Genomic DNA, 16,922 nt, shown 5'->3' with positions numbered 1-16,922 from the left:
TACCATGAACTAAAACTGACTTGAGGATGGTGATGGACCAGTGTGTTTCACTCTGTTGTGTCTCGGGTTACCATGAACTAAAACTGACTTGAGGACAACTAACACCAACACTTAAAAGCTATGATTCATTCTCTCCTAAACTTCCCTACCCAACACCATTTCTGCTCCCAGTTCTTCCCCCTTCTATATTTCTCTCCTGGCTTTATTTTGGGTTGTTGGAACTCAAAATGAACCAATAGCATAGCTATTCCTTGGAGGCACTAGAAGACTTGCAATTGAGCACCTCACCTCATTATGACGTGACTATCTGAGAGGAGGAGCTACTTTAAAACTCAGCTCTTACACACTGGTCATTGGAGAAATGCTGACCTCTTTCTTCTTTCTTGTTTTTCTGTCCTCCCTGCCTCTGCTCCCTGGTTACTGCTCAGTCCCTTTCTTCCCTCTCCCTACCTTTTCCTCCCTCTTGAGGGTCCTGTTACAGACCTCATTTCAGTCCCTAGGATGTGGAGATATGCTGGCTGGAAAACCCACGGTTGCAGGTAGAATTCTGCCTCAAGTAATCATCAAACATGATGCAGCTTTGTTAACTGCCCAATCCTTCCAAAACAAGAGACTGCTAAGTGTTGTGTACTTTCAGTAGCTTTTTCTTCAATGCGCTTATACCAAAAAATGAGGTAAGGACTTTTGCAGTACCTGACATCAATTCTTTGAGATCCCCTGATTGTGATTAGAATTATCCCTCAAACCTATCAAGTGCTCCTTGGAAACTCTATATAGGGTTGCTATGAGTTGGAACTGCCTCAAAGACATTTAACAACAACAAAAGGCCTTGAAAGGTTTCCAAATACTGTCTTCAGCTATGCCTGTCAATGGGAACTGGTCCTGCCTCACCTGCAGCAGTGACCAGCCCTACCTGGGCAGAACCTTGGGAGCTTGGGACAGAAACTAGTGCTCATGGGCTCCCCAATATCTCCCAGTCGGCTTGCCGTTGGTACTGACAATTGTTGGCCCTTTACTTCCCATTCTCCTTTACACTCTTATCGTCCAATCAGAAAGTTTTCTCTGAGTTTGAAAGTCACAGTAGAAATGGTTTAACTCTCACAGATATTTCCCCCGATGCTAGAGAAGATCTTTTGTCTCCAACTGCTGTTCTTCCTTTGACTGGTCTGACCATCTTTGATAATGTTGCGTTCCCACTCTTCTGCTGCCCTTGATGCATCTCACACTGTGTGATCCAGTCAGTGTGGACTTGATTCCTGGAAAGTCTCCATCCCAATCCCCAGTTTGGTCTCCATTACTGGATAGATTCTCCAGAGTTTAATTTACTTCATAAGTGGTAGTGCCCGCAGTGGGATTTTTAAAAGTGTGTTCAGGAATTAGATTGAGTTCAAAGTCCGATTCTACCCCAGATTATGCTGAGAACAGGTTCCCATCTTCTCTCAGCCCTAGTCATTGGATAGAGCTGTGGGGAGCTGAGTCCAGGGCATCTGGAAAGCTCATTAGCACAGCAGCAGAGCCCCAATGTCTACAGCCAAGCCTGGAGGCTTCTTGCAGGTCCCCTTAGCTCTCCAGAGGACTTCAAATCCCCAAAATGAATCTCCCAAGTCACAATGCCCAACTCCCCAGTGTCTGAAGAGCCCATGGCCACCACTATGCCTGATAATTTTGTAATGTGTCACCCTCAGGAAGCTGGGAAAGAATAGTAAAGAGTAGAAACAAAGCTACATCTGGGTTGTGTAGTGTTATTCTAGTTCCCAGCCTTACCTATAGTGGGAGACCTTCATCTTTTAAGTCCTCAAAAGAGAGGCAATGGTGTGATTTTGGAGGAAGAATCTCCAGGGCATTTTATCCCAAATTTGTCAATCTAAAAGAAAACATATTAAAATAAGCCTGAAAATTGTAAAACATTTTTGAGGGATGGCTAGACAAGAAAGTTTGTCTTGGACTTAGAAAGACGGTACATAGAAGGGCTTTGTTATCAAGTGCCATTGAGTCAATTCCGACCCATAGCGAACCTATATAGGGTTTCCAAGGAGCACCTGGTGAGCTTGAACCACCTACCTTGTGGTTCAAAAGACTTTTCAGTCTGATGCATTAGCTCACAGCACCACACCAGGACTTCAAGTGTAAGGGAGCTTTCATTCACAGCTTCTCTTGTGGTTTCGAACTGCTGACCTTGAGAATCGCACCCCGACTCGCAACCAATATGTTACCATAGTTTCTCCATGGAAGGGCAGGGACCAGAAAATGAGTCTGAGGACATAGACCAAAAGCAGGCACTGTTCCTCTGGAGAAACAGCCGTTGATAAGGGCAGTTAACCTCTGGGCACTGTGGTTTTCTCACCTCGGAAGCAGAAGTCATAGTTTCTTTCTCTCAAGTTCGAGTTGAAGATTACATGAGATTTGGATAGAAAGCATTTGAAAATGATGATATGCCATTCAATATCCTTATTATACATTATAAATAACAAAGATTGGAAAAAAGGAAGTGGTCTGATGTAAATCTCGATTGCTTCTCCAAAGGCATGAGAAAAGGAGACATTTTGCGAGGTCAATGATTCTAAAGTGTTGTATCTAGTTTGACTTTTTCAATAGGAAAAACATTTTGCAGTGTAACCCAGACACATCTGAGTATGTCTGTATGATATAGTACGGACAAAAGCAAAATTGTCTCCAAATAACACTTATATACTTATCTTGAAAATAAAATGGACACTGATAGTTCTATTCTCTTTTATGCTACTTGAAACAAAATGCTGGTCATAACCATTGAAACTGAAGAAGAAACCAATTTAATAGATCACAATTACAGCTTGAAAGACACTGCAGGCAGATCCAGGTTACAAACGAGCTCTGTTCCTAAGTGTGTCTTTAAGTCTACGTGAACCTTTAAGTGGAATTTGTAGGTAAGTCAGGACAGATGCATTCTAATTTAGCCCTACTGCCCTACAAGAAATGGCCTCCCCACAGATTTAAAACCCACAGTGTAGAGTAAGAAGGTGACTGTGATGAAAGCTGTGTTCAGAGTAGGGTTTGGTCCCATTATTTCAAAGTGAGGGCAAATTTACATACCAGTGAATATCATCTGGTGGGGAGAGGGCTTTAAAGAACAGATTTATTTACTCAGGCTTTTGGAAGTAACGTCAGGGTTCTTATAGAAACATTTAAAAATGTAAAACCCAGTTTTAGCTCATGGGCCATATGAAAACAGAATGGAGTCTGGTCAGCAGGCTGTAATTTACCAACCCCAACTTAGAGGGATGGAGAGCATGACAGTTTTCAAAGTTGTTTTCCCTTTTTATGAATAGTATTAGCAGGGGACATATTGTTAGACTGGAGTAAGAATACTTGGTGTATGCCGTCAAGTTGGTTCCAACTCAAAGTGACCCTGTATCAAATTTCTAAGAACGACTGGTGGATTTGAACTGCTTACCTTATGGTTCCTAGTCCAGTGTTTATCCTACATTGCCACAGCACCATTTCTAGGTTACAAATAAATGACATAATGAACATTTAGTAAAAATGTCTTAAAAGTAAAATTGCGTAGTTAAGTTTACTTGGAAATATTCTGTATGACTATAATGTAGAAATACGATATTCTAATCTTATGAGTTTAGAAGAATAAGACTGGTATAAAACAGGAGGCCAGTAGCACTCTAGGATAAGCACTGGATTGCTAACCATACTAATGGCAGTTCAACCCCACTAACGACTCCATGGGAGAAAGGTGAAGTTTTTTGCTCCCAAAAAGATTTACAACATTGGAAACCCTGATTTTGATAAAATGCGTCAAAATCATCTTGATGGCAATGGGTTATATAGTCTATATATCAGTTAAAGACACACCTATGGTGATAGAAAGTAAAATTCCATGCAAGCTCTATATTTTTTAGTCACCTACAATTAAGTGAAGGAGCAGTTCAAAACTACCAGCAACTCCACAGGAGAAAGATGAGGCTTTCTGCTTCCATAAAGATTTATAGCCTCGGAAGCTATAAACAGGGTTATTATGAGTCGGAACCGACTATATGACACATCACCACCATCACCAGAATTAAGTGATATCAGGAAATATTTGGAATCTAACACCATGAATACTACCCACATGCATGCAAAATCAGTGCAATTGATCCATCCCAACTCTTCAGCTCGTACTTGTCATTTATTGTTAGCTTTATTTCCAATATTAGGGTTGCCACCAAACTGATAGAAAATGGTCAAGATAAACCCCATTTGTATCTGAATAAAGATTTATGTTAATTGATTAAAGACTTAATTAAAGTTCAGAAGTTTTATGACACGCTGATTATTTTTCTGAAACGCACACAATCCAAGGAGGTCTGCATTCTCTGATCTCATTGAGATGTTTGCCATTGTGAAGACATGATTTAATGGCTAGAAGCTGCATCCATTTTGCAAAACAGAAAGATAAAGGGAAAAGATTAATATTCACTTATGATGGAATCTTCCCACAAAGAACAACTAGGGAGGCATGGATGAGAAGAGGCTGTTATAACCAAAGAATTAAGTCTTGAGTCTTTCCTGAACCTGCCTTGTAAACTGCAAGGAGCTCTGGTAGCTTAGTGGTTATGAATTGGGCTGCGAACCTCAAGGTCAGCAGTTGGAAACTACCAGCTGTTCTGTGTGAGAAAGATGAGGCTTTCTGCTCCCATAAAGATTTACAGCCTCGGAAACCCTGTACAGGGTCGTTATGAGTTGGAACCGACTCCCCGGCAGATAACCACCACATTCCTAATAGACCCCACAACTCCCACGAAGATGGTTTGACCTTTGATGGACCAGGTGGTGTCTTAAGCCATGTCTTTTTCCCATGTTCCAAAACTCCAAGAGTTGTCCACTTTGACAAGGATGAACACTGTCAACTTCAGACAAGGGAGTAACCTGTTCCTGGTTGCTACTCATGAGCTAGGTCACACACTGGACCTGTAACACTCTGGGAATCCAAACCTCATAATGTATCCCACCTTCGAGTACCAGGGCCTGAGAGCATCCACCTCAGTGTTACGGACATCCGGAGAACCGAGCACTTGTATGGGAGAAAAGAAATACGGTTCTCTGAAACTCACTCAGCCTGGCCTTTTCGTGGCTTCATTCAAGCATCAAAGTGCATGGGACTTCAGCAGCCTTGAGCACTACAAGAATTCAGTTCTGAAGAAGAGAACCTTGTCAAGAAAACAGAGACCATATCAGAACATTTAAGGTCACAATAAAGATGATATTTTAAAGTTAGGAAAACAGAAGGAATGACTAGGAAATCTGGTCACAGTTCAAAACGTTTCATTTAAAAGCATTGAAAGCTATCAAATTCAGCAGAGAAAGCAAAAGCACATTGGTGTGAACATAGCATTCTGGATATTTTCCCTCTTGAAGTATTTGTCAATTATGAAGCAACTAAGGGTTCAGGGACTAAGAAACAGACTATAAAGTGTTGTCTAAGAAGCTGAGAGTCTGACAAGAGATTTTAGCAGTTTCATGGAGTTAAGGAGACAGAGACTGAAAATCAGAGCCCATCAAAGAAAGGAAATCCTGATAAGCATCCCAAAGAGTTGCAATTACAAGTTTTGAGGGATGAAGCCTCAAAGTACATGCCAGTCCTCACAAAATACAACCTTTTTAAAAAAATTTAGAGTCAATATTGTGTATGAAAAACACAAACAAGAGCCTTATAGGATCTCAATAATTTGTCACACACAATATTTGACTCTCAATAAAATATAGATATATATTGGAGTTAGGACAATATATATATATATACTCAATATACACTCAATCTAAACTCAAGAAAGGAGACAGAACCTCAGATTATCTAGACAATGAAATTATGGGACATAGATCTTAAAATAATTCTGATTAACATATTGGGAAAAAATTTAAAAAACAGCAGTAAACTGGAGGATTTCTTTCGATAATCTGATTTATTTTCAGAGTAAAAGGAAATTTCTGCAATTGGAACTTTAAAATTAAGGACTCACTAGATTAAGCAGCAGATAAAACACAGCAGAAGAAGTTATTGTTGAATGGGAGGATTGTTGTTGTTAAGTGCTGCGAAATCGGTTCCAACTCATAGCAACCCTGTACATGGTTTCCAAGGAGTGATTGGTGAGTTTGAACCATCAACCTTGTGGTCCAAACCAACCTTGCAGTTCAGTGTATTATCCCATAGCACCACATCAGAACTCTGAATGAGAGGATAGTTCAATATAAAATGACTAGACCAAAGAAAAGTAAGAAAAAAACATAAAAATACATAAAAGATTATATTAAACATGTGGAATACTTTAAAAAGCTCTAACATTTGAGTAACTGGAGCACCAAATGTAAAGGGAAAGAAAAGTATGAAACAAAGCAATATTTCAAGATATGGTAACTATTTATTCAAAACTTTGGCATACACTTAAAGATTCAGTTGTTTGAACTCTAAACAGAGTATAAAATATAAGGTTAAAAAAAAAGTACTCCTCATGAAGAAACCTCTAAAACCAGATGACTTTCAGACCAAATATAGTAGAGTATTATCTCCTTAACTTTATAATTCTATGGTTTATAAATGTTGGACTCCTGGTGTGGCACTGTAAGATAAACACTGGACTGTGAACCACAAGGTCTGCAGTTCAAACCTACCAGCTGCTCCTTGGAAACCTCTACAGGGTCACTATGATTTGGAATACACTGACCAGCACTTAACTACAACAACATCAATAGAGAGCGAAACTAGGATTCTAACACATACTTTGAGGGGACCCAGTTCAATACATTAAAGTGAATTAAATAAGAAATGGATTATGTATATTTTCCTGCTGCTCAGAGAGACTCCTTGTCTTCTAATTCAGTTAACAGATCTTTGGTCAGTACCTGCTCCCAGTTAGCACTGTTCTAGGGGCTAGAATACAAAGGTGAACAACACTCTTAATTAAAGTGAAGTTTCATTCTAGTGGCAGATATAGGCAATAAGCATATAGGGTTTCTGATGGGTTTGAGCCACTGACCTTGAGATTCAAACTGACCTTGTGGTCTAGTGCTTCATTCTGCAGCACCACACCAGGAATAGGTGTAACAAAGAAAACTCAAGAGTGTCAGTGGAGAGAATGCCAAGGATTGCTTTTCTGGGAGGGGTGGGCAGAGATGCTCTTCTATGGAGTTGCCATTTCAGTAGAGAAATGAATGAAGCCATGCAAATTTCGTGGTATTCCTAACAGAAGGAGGAAGAAGTCTAAAGGTCATCAGATGAGACCATTAAAGCGAAAAGATGCTCTGTGATGTTTATTTAATAAAAGTCCCTCCATGAGCAGCACTGTTGATTTAATAAAAGTCCCTCCATGAGCAGCACTGTTGATTTAATAAAAGTCCCTCCATGAGCAGCACTGTTGATTTAATGTCTATTTTCCCTGTTGGCTCTGTTAGAGTAGGAGATATGTCTGGCTAATTTATCCAATGCTTCCCAAGCATTCACAGTCACGCATGGTGTCTCAACTTGCTCAGTAAATGTGTTGTGGTTGTTGTTATGTGCCATGGAGTCAGTTCTGACTCAAAGTGCATCTATGCCTAACAAAAGAAAACTCCACCTGGTCCTGCTCCATCCTCACAATTGTTACATTTGAGCCCATTGTGGCTGCCACTGCATCAGTCCATCTTGTTGGGGGTCTTCCTCTTTTTCGCTGACTCTCCTCTTTACCAAGTATGATGTCCTTCTGCAGGGACTGATACCTCCTGACAACATGCAGAAGCCTCACCACCCTTATCTCTAAGGAATATTCTGTACTTCTTCCAAGGCAGATGGATTTGTTTTTCTGGCGGCCCATGGTATGGACTTTCAATACTCTTCACCAATGTCTTAATTCAAATGTATCATATTTTCTTATTTGATCCTTATTCATCGTCCAACTTTCACAAACGTATGAGGAGATTGAAAATACTATGACTTGGGTCAGGTGCACCTTAGTCCTCTAATTGACATCTTTACTCTTTAGATCTTTAAAAAGATCTTTTCAAGCAGATTTGTCTAATTTAATAATCTTTTGACTTCTTGATTGCCATCCCATGAATGTTTATTGGGGATACAGGAAAAATGATGTTTTCGACAGCGTCAATCTTTTTTCCACTTGTTGTTGTTAAGTACCATTGAGTTGGTTCCGACTCATAGCAACTCTATATTCATTTTCTGAGGAGCAGCTGTTGGGTTTGAACCACAGACCTTGCAGTTCAAACTAACTTTGCAGTCCAGTACATTATCCTACAGAGCAACACCAGGACTCCTTTTTTCCACTTAGCATGATGTTATTTATGGTCCTCACATGGTCCATGTGAGGATTTTCTCTTTCTTTACATTGAGGTACAATCCATACTGATGACTTTGAACATCAGTAAGTAGTTCTAGAGCTCTTTGCTTCCAACAAGTAAAGTTGTATCATCTGCATATCTCAGGTTGTTAATGAGTCTTCCTCCAACCCTAATGCTCTATTCTTCTTCACAGAATCCAGATTCTCTAATAATTTGCTCAACATACAGACTGAACAAGTATGGTGAAAGGATGCAACTCTGACACACCCCTTTCCTGATTTTAAGCAATTCAATATCCCTTTGTTTTATTCCAGTAACTGCAACTGCCACTTGATCTGTGTACAGGTTTCTCATGAGCACAATTAAGTGTTCTGAAATACCCATTCTTCACAATGTTATTCATAGTTTTGTTATGATCCACACAGTCACATGCCTTTATATACTCAATAGAGCACAGGTAAATATCTTTCTGGTATTCTCTGCTTTCAGCCAAGATTCATCTGATGTTCCACATCATCTTCTTAACCTAGCTTAAATTTCTGGCAGCTCCGATGTACTACTGCAGCCATTTTTGAAGGCTCTTTGGCAATGTGCTATTAATGATTTTGTTCAATGATTTTCACACTCTGTAGAGTCATCTTTCTTTGCAATGGGCACAAAAATGAATCTCTTCGAATCAGTTGGCCAGATGACTATCTTCCACATCTCTTGGAAAAGACAAGTGAGTGATTCTAGCAGTGTATCAGTTTGTTCAAACATTTCAATTTGTATTACATCAATATGTGTAGTACAAGTAAGTTATCCAATTATATCTTCACATATACTTCAGTGTGTTTCTGGGCTGCCTCTTCTGGTCCAGGAGTCTATTGGTTAATTTGAGTTAGTACCACACTGGTTTAATTGCTGTGACTTTAGAGTCATCTTAACATTTCTTGGTATAGTCACAAGAGGCTTGATTAAAATAGTGGCCTAGATAGTGGATAGACAATGGTATTGTGGGTTGATCTGTGTCCCCCCAATACTATGTGTGGAGTTCCTAACCTTTCTACCTGTAAATACAATTCTTTTCAGAAGGAATTTCTTATGTCAATGAAGCCATGCTGTTAGAATGGGTCCTCATTAATTACTTCTGAGTAGTGGAGGGACAGAGAAAAAGAGGAAGACCCCCAATGAGATGGATAAGCACAGGGGCAGCAGCGATGAACTCAGGCTTAGCAATGATTGTGAGGTTGGTGCAGGACTGGGCAGTGTTTTGTTCTGCTGTGTGTAGGGTCAGTATGAGTCAGTGCCAACTCAATAGCATCTAACAACAACAAGTAAAAAGACCAGACTAGGCACATGGGTAAGACTAGTGCTGAGAAATGCAAGGCAGCACCACCAGCAGATACCAGGAGTGAGGAGCGACACCCATGGAAGGCATTGACCCAGCCAAGACGCTGATTTGGAATTTTAGCCTTCAGAACTGTCAGAAAATAAAGTCGGTTCTTTACAGCCACCCACGTGTGGCACAGCTACAATAGCACAGTACTAGACAACTAAGAGTCACAGTAAGTAAAAATAGACAGATGATGTCATTGTCCTCACAAGGGTCAAATTCCCATAGGGTTGTAGAGGAGGAAAAGTTGCCTGTCATAGGAGAACTGGTGCTGTATTCTAGGTTTTGATGGAGAATCAGGGTTACAGGACAAACATTAGCAAATCTGCCAGAGGGGCTTCTGGTTTGATTTGAGGTGAATTTCTTGGGAGCTTTTGAACGTTTATAAAGGACATGCTATTCCCAGTTCCGAAACCAAGTGGTGATTGTTCGTGTCTGTGAGATAGAACCCATCATACATTCCAGCTGTGGTTGTATGGTCCATGAGGGGCACAGTGTGGCCTGTCCATCTGACCTTCCTGAGCAACAACAGCACAACAGATCAGATTGTCTCTCGTGCCCTTGCTTTGAACCAGGGCAGGCCAGGGGCCCAGGCGTTAAGTGTGGGTTTAAAAAATTAAATAGCTACCTGACACGGTTCTAAGGCGATAACCCAGATCAACCCCTTGGCATGGGTTTGCTTCTCCACTGCCCAAAACATGGATAATGTTGCTGACTGCCCCATATTTGGGTGAGTGAGATTGCAGGAGGTAAAAATGTCACAGTTCTTGGATGTCAAGGCAGATTTAGAATCCTCGTTAACCCCAGTGAGCAGGAGAGTGATTAGACATGTATTTTAGTCTTTGCACCTTGGTGGTAATTATGTCTAATATCTTGTGTTTGTGCTTGCGGTCTCATCACAAGATTCCAACTCACAGAGTATGACTGAGCGGACCTTAGATTTTATATTCAGTGTTTCAGGCCTAAAGTTTGGGTCTCACTGAGTTTTTGTAACTGAAATCATGTCCTATCTGACCTAAATCATGTACTTAAATAAACCAAATCTTTGCAGAATGCAAAAACAGTACCTATTTTAGTTTCTTAGTGCTGTTGTAAGACAAATAATGCAAGCGGACGGCTTTAAAGGACAGAAATTTGGTTTTCACAGTTTGTTTGTTGTTAGGGACCACTGAGACAGTTCCGACTCATAGCAGCTCTATGTACACCAGAAAGAAACAATGCCTGCTTCTACATCACCCTTACAATTGATGTTAGATTTGAACACATTGCTGCCTTTATTGTTGCTGTTAAGTGTTGTCAAGTCGGTTCTGACCCATAGCAATGCTGTTTAGGGTTTCTGAGAAGCGGCTGGTGGATTTCAACCACCAACATTGTAGTTCAAACTGACCTTGTGGTCCAACACATTATCCTGCAGAGGCTCTAGACCCAAATTCAAGACATTGATTCTAGAGGAAGACTCCCCCTGTTTTGGGGAAAATCCTTGTCTGTTTCCTTGGCATTCATTCCTCTTGGTATTCCCTCATGTTCTTGTGGTGCCATTGAACCCACCTCCATTTGCCCTTGCTTCTCTCTAAGTTTAATCTGCATTTTCTATATCTCAAAGTCACCCTATTCCCAAATAGTATTGCATCCATGGGTTGTTGTCAAGTCAGCACCTACTCATAGCAGCCCTATGCACAACACAACAAAATACTGCCTGGTCCTGAGCCAACACTGCCCGGTCCTGAGCCAACACTGGCTGGTCCTGAGCCACCTCACAAGCATTGCTAAGCCTGGGCCCATTGCTGCCACCACTGGGTAATCCATCTCATTGGGGGTCTTCCTCTTTTTCTCCAGCCCTCCCCTTTATCAAGTATATCTGTCTCCAAGGACTGGTCCCTCCTGACAATATGTCTGAAGTATGAGAGACAAAGTCTTGTCATCCTGGCTTCCAAGGAGCATTCTGACTCTACTTCCTCTAAGAAAAGATTGGTTTGTTCTTTTAGCAGTCCATGGTACTTTCAATATTCAGTACGCATCCACAGGTATAAAACCAAAACAAATAAACCTGTGTTATCAAGTTGATTGTGACCCACAGTGACTCTGCAGGACAGAGAAGAAGTGTCCCATAATGTTGAAGCTCTAATCTTTACAGAAGCTGAAGGCCATAGCCTTCTCCCCAGGAGTGTGGCTGGTGGGTTGGAACTGCCAAACTTTTGATTAGCTGCTGATGCAACTGGATTTCCTTAGCAGCAGGTATAGGGGTTAGGCTGCCAACACATGGTGGTGGAATACAATTCAATCCACTATACAACTCAGTTCTGTACATTTTATTTTTTAGAAGCTGATGTTTCAGAAAGCAAGGTAGAAGTGGAATTTGACCTCACTTCCCTGCTTTTTGAAGGCAAGCATGAATGTCTGCCAGTGTAGGGATCGGACTGAGAAAGGTCTGCAGAGGGTGGAAGGGATCAGGGCCAATTTCTGTATCTTGAGCATGCTGTGAGCCTAGAGTGGGCTTCTGTACCATCTTTACCAGTATGTGTTCCCATTCTCGTCTCTGCAGGGAAGGGATTTCTCCTAGGACCTCAAGATGAAAAAAAGCATCCTTGGCACTTTCCTGGGTTTTCTTTCACTCTAGGGATCAATAAAACCTTCATGGATAAGTACATCCTGCATTGCCAAGCTGCAGATATCAGACAAGACTCCCAGAAAGCTCCTTGTCCCTAACTCCCCTACTGAGTCTGGTGCTTGATCTCTCCTGGCACATACCAGACTGCAACCTTTTTGAGAGCAAGGAACCTGGAGAGATGGACTGAACTGAGCCAAGGCAAAGGAGAGGACAGCAGGAAACAACAGTGTAGAAGCAATGTGCTTTATGTATGTGAGCTTCCGGGCTCTGAGAATGATTGACCTCATGTAAATTCAGCCCTAAAATTCACCGGCTGTTTGATCTTTGCAAACCATTTGCCTCAGTTTCCCCTCTGTAAATGGAGAAACAGAATATGTATTTCACAAGAGCGGTGTGAACATTGCATATCATGTTGTTGTTAAGCCCTATCAAATGGGTTCCAAATGGTAGCAACGATGTATATAGGGTTTCCCAGGAGCTGCTGGTAGGTTTGAACCACTGATCCAGTGGTTAGCAGTCCAATACCTATCCTACAGCACCACACTAGGACTCCATTGCTTTTATTACTAAATGGCTCTGCAGAGCACCTTGGTTCTCAGCCCTTTACTGAGAAATGCCATCTCTGATCGGAGAGTTTGCTCCTTAAGCCAAGAGTCATCAGGGTACCTACTCAGCTCATTTTTCTGACGATTGTTAGGATCTCTGCCTTTGACATTTTATTTAGGCACAAAATTGGCAATTAAGAAAAATCATGCTCTTGTGCATCTTTAGAAGTCTTTAACACTCACTGGACGACTTAATTTTTCCTTTACTGTCTGGCTTCTCAGACAGGTTCCTGTTCTTTGTAGAGTTCAGTCCTGTTGTTAACTGCCAGTCCCCACGTCTTAATAGCTAACAACAACAACAATAACAACACCAAAAGCTTATTGATTGAAGTATGCAAAAAAAAGGCACAAGTTATAGAGCTTTGTGAAACTTATCCCCCAGTTTTTATTAACCCCCTTTATTAATACCTCTAGCATTTACTCCTACTTGGTGGTAGTGGTGTGCAGCGGAGTTGGTTCCAACTCATCGGGACCCTAAACATGGTTTCTGAGGCTGTAAATCTTTATAGGAGCAAAAAGCCTGATTCTCCTGTGGAACAGCTGGTAGTTTCGAACTTCTGACCTTGAGGTTAGCAGCCCATTGCACTACCAGAGCTCCTTACTCCTACTTATGGGACAAGAATAATCCATGATCGCTCTACGTTGTTGTTATTAAATGCTGCCGAGTCAGTTCTGACTCATAGCTACCCAGTGTCAGGTTTCCAAAGAGCAACTGGTGAGCTTGAACCACGGACCTTGCGGCTCAAACCAACCTTACAGTGCAGGGAATTAACCCACAGTGTCACACTGGAACTCAGATCAGTCTGCAGATTTCTCATGTACTTCCGTTGCTGTGATTCTGGGTTAAGGAGGCTAACATGGTTAAGAAAAGTGCTGAGAGGATTCGGACAAACAGAAGTGACCAGGAGCGAGGGGACTAAGGTAAACAGACAAGAGGCAAGCACATTTCAGAACATTAAAATCAACAGACTAGAGAACAAAGATTGCAGACAAGACTGGAAATGAAGTTGCAAGATAAAGGAAATGCTCTAGTTCCTCATCCTGCCCAAGTGATTGATGTAATAATGGGATTGTTGCCTGGGATGATCGTCTTTATCCTCATTCTGAGACTTTCATGAAATATAAGAACGTGAATCAGAACTTCTTGTTAAGTGCCCTAGAGTTGATTCCAACCTGACCAATTCGACGACAGTTAACAAGAAGTTCTGATTCACATTCTTGGATTTCACAAAAGTCTCAGAATGAGGATGCAGATGATCAGCCCAGATAACAATCCCATTCAGCATAGCTATCCTGTGTAGTTTCCAGCTTGAACAACCAGACTTGCAGTTCAAACGACTTTCCAGTGTGACACATTAGCCCACAACACCACACCAGGACTTCACCCACTAAAATTTAGCTCACCTTAAGAATCCAATCTGAAATGCAAAACAATTAGCCTCACCTCCTCAAGCCTCTTTTCAAAGGTAGGCAAACATGTAAGGGGAGAGGTAAAGTCAGCGAGTTATTAGTCATATGCTGTAGGATTCAGGATACCCTTGTCTGAGCTGACAAAGGGACAGAGACTGAGCATACTCAGGGATGCAGAGAGCAAAAAATGTCTGATCTCCTTGGAGGATAATAGATCTTACCCACTCATTACCTTTCCCAACACCTGAGTATTTTCCTGTGGATCTTAGGGATGTTCTTGAGCCTTTGCTACCCTAGTCTCAAAGAACACCACATTTCATATGCAGACAGACAGACAGACACAAAGGCCTGGCTTGAAAGGTGAACCTGTAAGGGGTTGAACCCCTCCTGCCCTGTTTCACTTGATCTGGGTAAGAGAGGAGAGTTCTATCCTATGATGGTCAGCCCTGTTGTTGTTATTGTTAAGTGCTGTTGAGTTGGTTCTGATGCTTACTGACCCAGTATAGGGTTTCCGAGGATGTGTAGCTTTGCAGGAGCAGAAAGTCTCATTTTTCTCCCACGAAACAGTTAATGGACTCGAACCATCAACCTTGTAGTTCACAGCCCAGTGCTTATCCTACAGAGGCACGATGCTCTCCTTGAGGCCTGAGAGAGTGAATAATTTGCACCTGTTCCTACTACCCAAATTTAGAACCAAATGAAGGAGGGATGAAAGACATACAAATACAACTAAAAATATTTGTTTTAATAAAGACTGAAATTGAAGAGTATCCCTTCTTTTGAGCCACGTTACTCAGCTGTGCTATAATAACAGCCTCCCTAAAACTGCAGTTTTAATCAGAAGCTAAGTTTTCGTTGTTGAAAATAGACATGAAACACACTTACCAGTTCAATATTTTTGCATGTATAAATTCAGTGACATGAATTCTATTAATCGTGTTGTACAACCATAACCGGCGTCTGTTGCCAAGTTTCCCATCCCATAATCAGTACTCACGGCTCCAAAAGCAAAAGCTCCTCCCTCCACTCTCTCTGCCCCTGGTAACGGATAAACTTTGTCTGTATGCATTTGTCTGTTTGAGGTATCTCGTATAAGTGATATTGCACATGTGTCCTTTTGTAATTGACTTCATTCAGCATACTGCTGTGGCATGTATCCCATCTTTATCTTTATGTCTGAGCAATAATGTGGAGGTCCCTCCACATGGGAGGAAGTACCAGAGGTGGAATATAATATTCCCCAGTTATAAGTTTTTGTTTTTTTTTCTTTTCATTTGTTCTCTCAAAGGGAAAGAACTGCCACTTTTCTTTCTTCAGGCATGGTGTTTGGCAGGATGGAATTTTCTTTGTCACACTCATGTTGACAGCTAAGGGGATTCCATATGTTAAGGGATAGCAAATGGTCTGACAAATGATAGAGAAGCATTTTGTGAAGTTTTTAGACTCTTCACAAAATGACAAGAGGCCCCTTTCAGATAAAACATCTTCCTCGTGGGAGAACAAGTCATCTTGGAGTGTGAGGGCTTGGAGGAGCGATGGAGTCATGGCAGAATGGGTGATTCCAGTAGAAGGAGCAAGGAGGACGTCAGAGAGTGGGTGTGTTCTCATGGTCACCTGTTGACTTGAGAAGCTACGTGGGACATTCACTTAGATGTTTATCAACTTACTCTGAGGGCAACCCTGAGTCTAGGAATCCAACAGTGAGTAAGACCCAGTCTTTGCCCTCCTGGAGCTCTTCTTTGACAAGGCAAAAGACACAAGGAAACATCAAAATAACATGATCCTAGTGGTGCTGTGGGTTAACGCACTGGACTGCAAAGTCAGTGTGAACTGCAAGGTTGGCAGTTTAAGCTCACCAGCTGCTCCTCAGAAACCCTATACAGGGTCACTATGGGTCGGAACTGACTTGGTGGCACTTAACAACAACAAGAACAATACACATGGACTTCACCAGATGGAATACACAGAAAACAAATTGATTCCATCTGTGGGGAGAGACGGTGCCTAACAATAACCAATGTGGCCAGGAACGGAGCTAGATATGACACAGCTGACCTCATTTAATGCCCACGATAAACCCGGAATAAAAGTTGTGCTCATTCTCACAGAAGTTAATTCACTAATCCAGATTTTCAGAGTTCATAGTTGATGGAACAAGATTCAAATCTCATTCGTTTGGACTCCAAAGACTCATTTTTCCCCAAGTCACATGCTCCCTTCTCAACCCTGGGCTCATTAAATTATGGTGGTGGTTGGTGAGCGTAAACCCTCAAGGTGGTTCTGACTCATAGCTACTCTGTGGAGGGTTTCCAAGACTAAATCGTTAAAGGGGCAGAAAGCCTTAGCTTTCTCCCATGGAGTGACTGGGCGATTCTAACGGCACCTTACAGTTTCCAACCCAACTGATAATCCACTGGACTGCTAGGGCTCCTTACAGTAACAAAACAGCCTCTCCTTGAGAGAGAGCAGAAGAAGGGCTGGTTAGTCCAAAGTATGGTAAGATCTGGCGACACCTGAGCCCATGGACAAGGACAGAGCCACACAGGGCTAGAGCTGACAGTGAGACATCCAACTGGTATGTAGCGAGGGGAGATGCACAAGAACACCCAAACATGTAGATAGTACC

The sequence above is a fragment of the Chrysochloris asiatica genome, unplaced genomic scaffold (genome assembly GCF_000296735.1).
Source record: "Chrysochloris asiatica unplaced genomic scaffold, ChrAsi1.0 scaffold00101, whole genome shotgun sequence".
NCBI classification, from domain to species: domain Eukaryota; kingdom Metazoa; phylum Chordata; class Mammalia; order Afrosoricida; family Chrysochloridae; genus Chrysochloris; species Chrysochloris asiatica.
The sequence above is the reverse complement of the archived record's forward strand: the minus strand, read 5'-3'. Positions refer to the sequence as shown.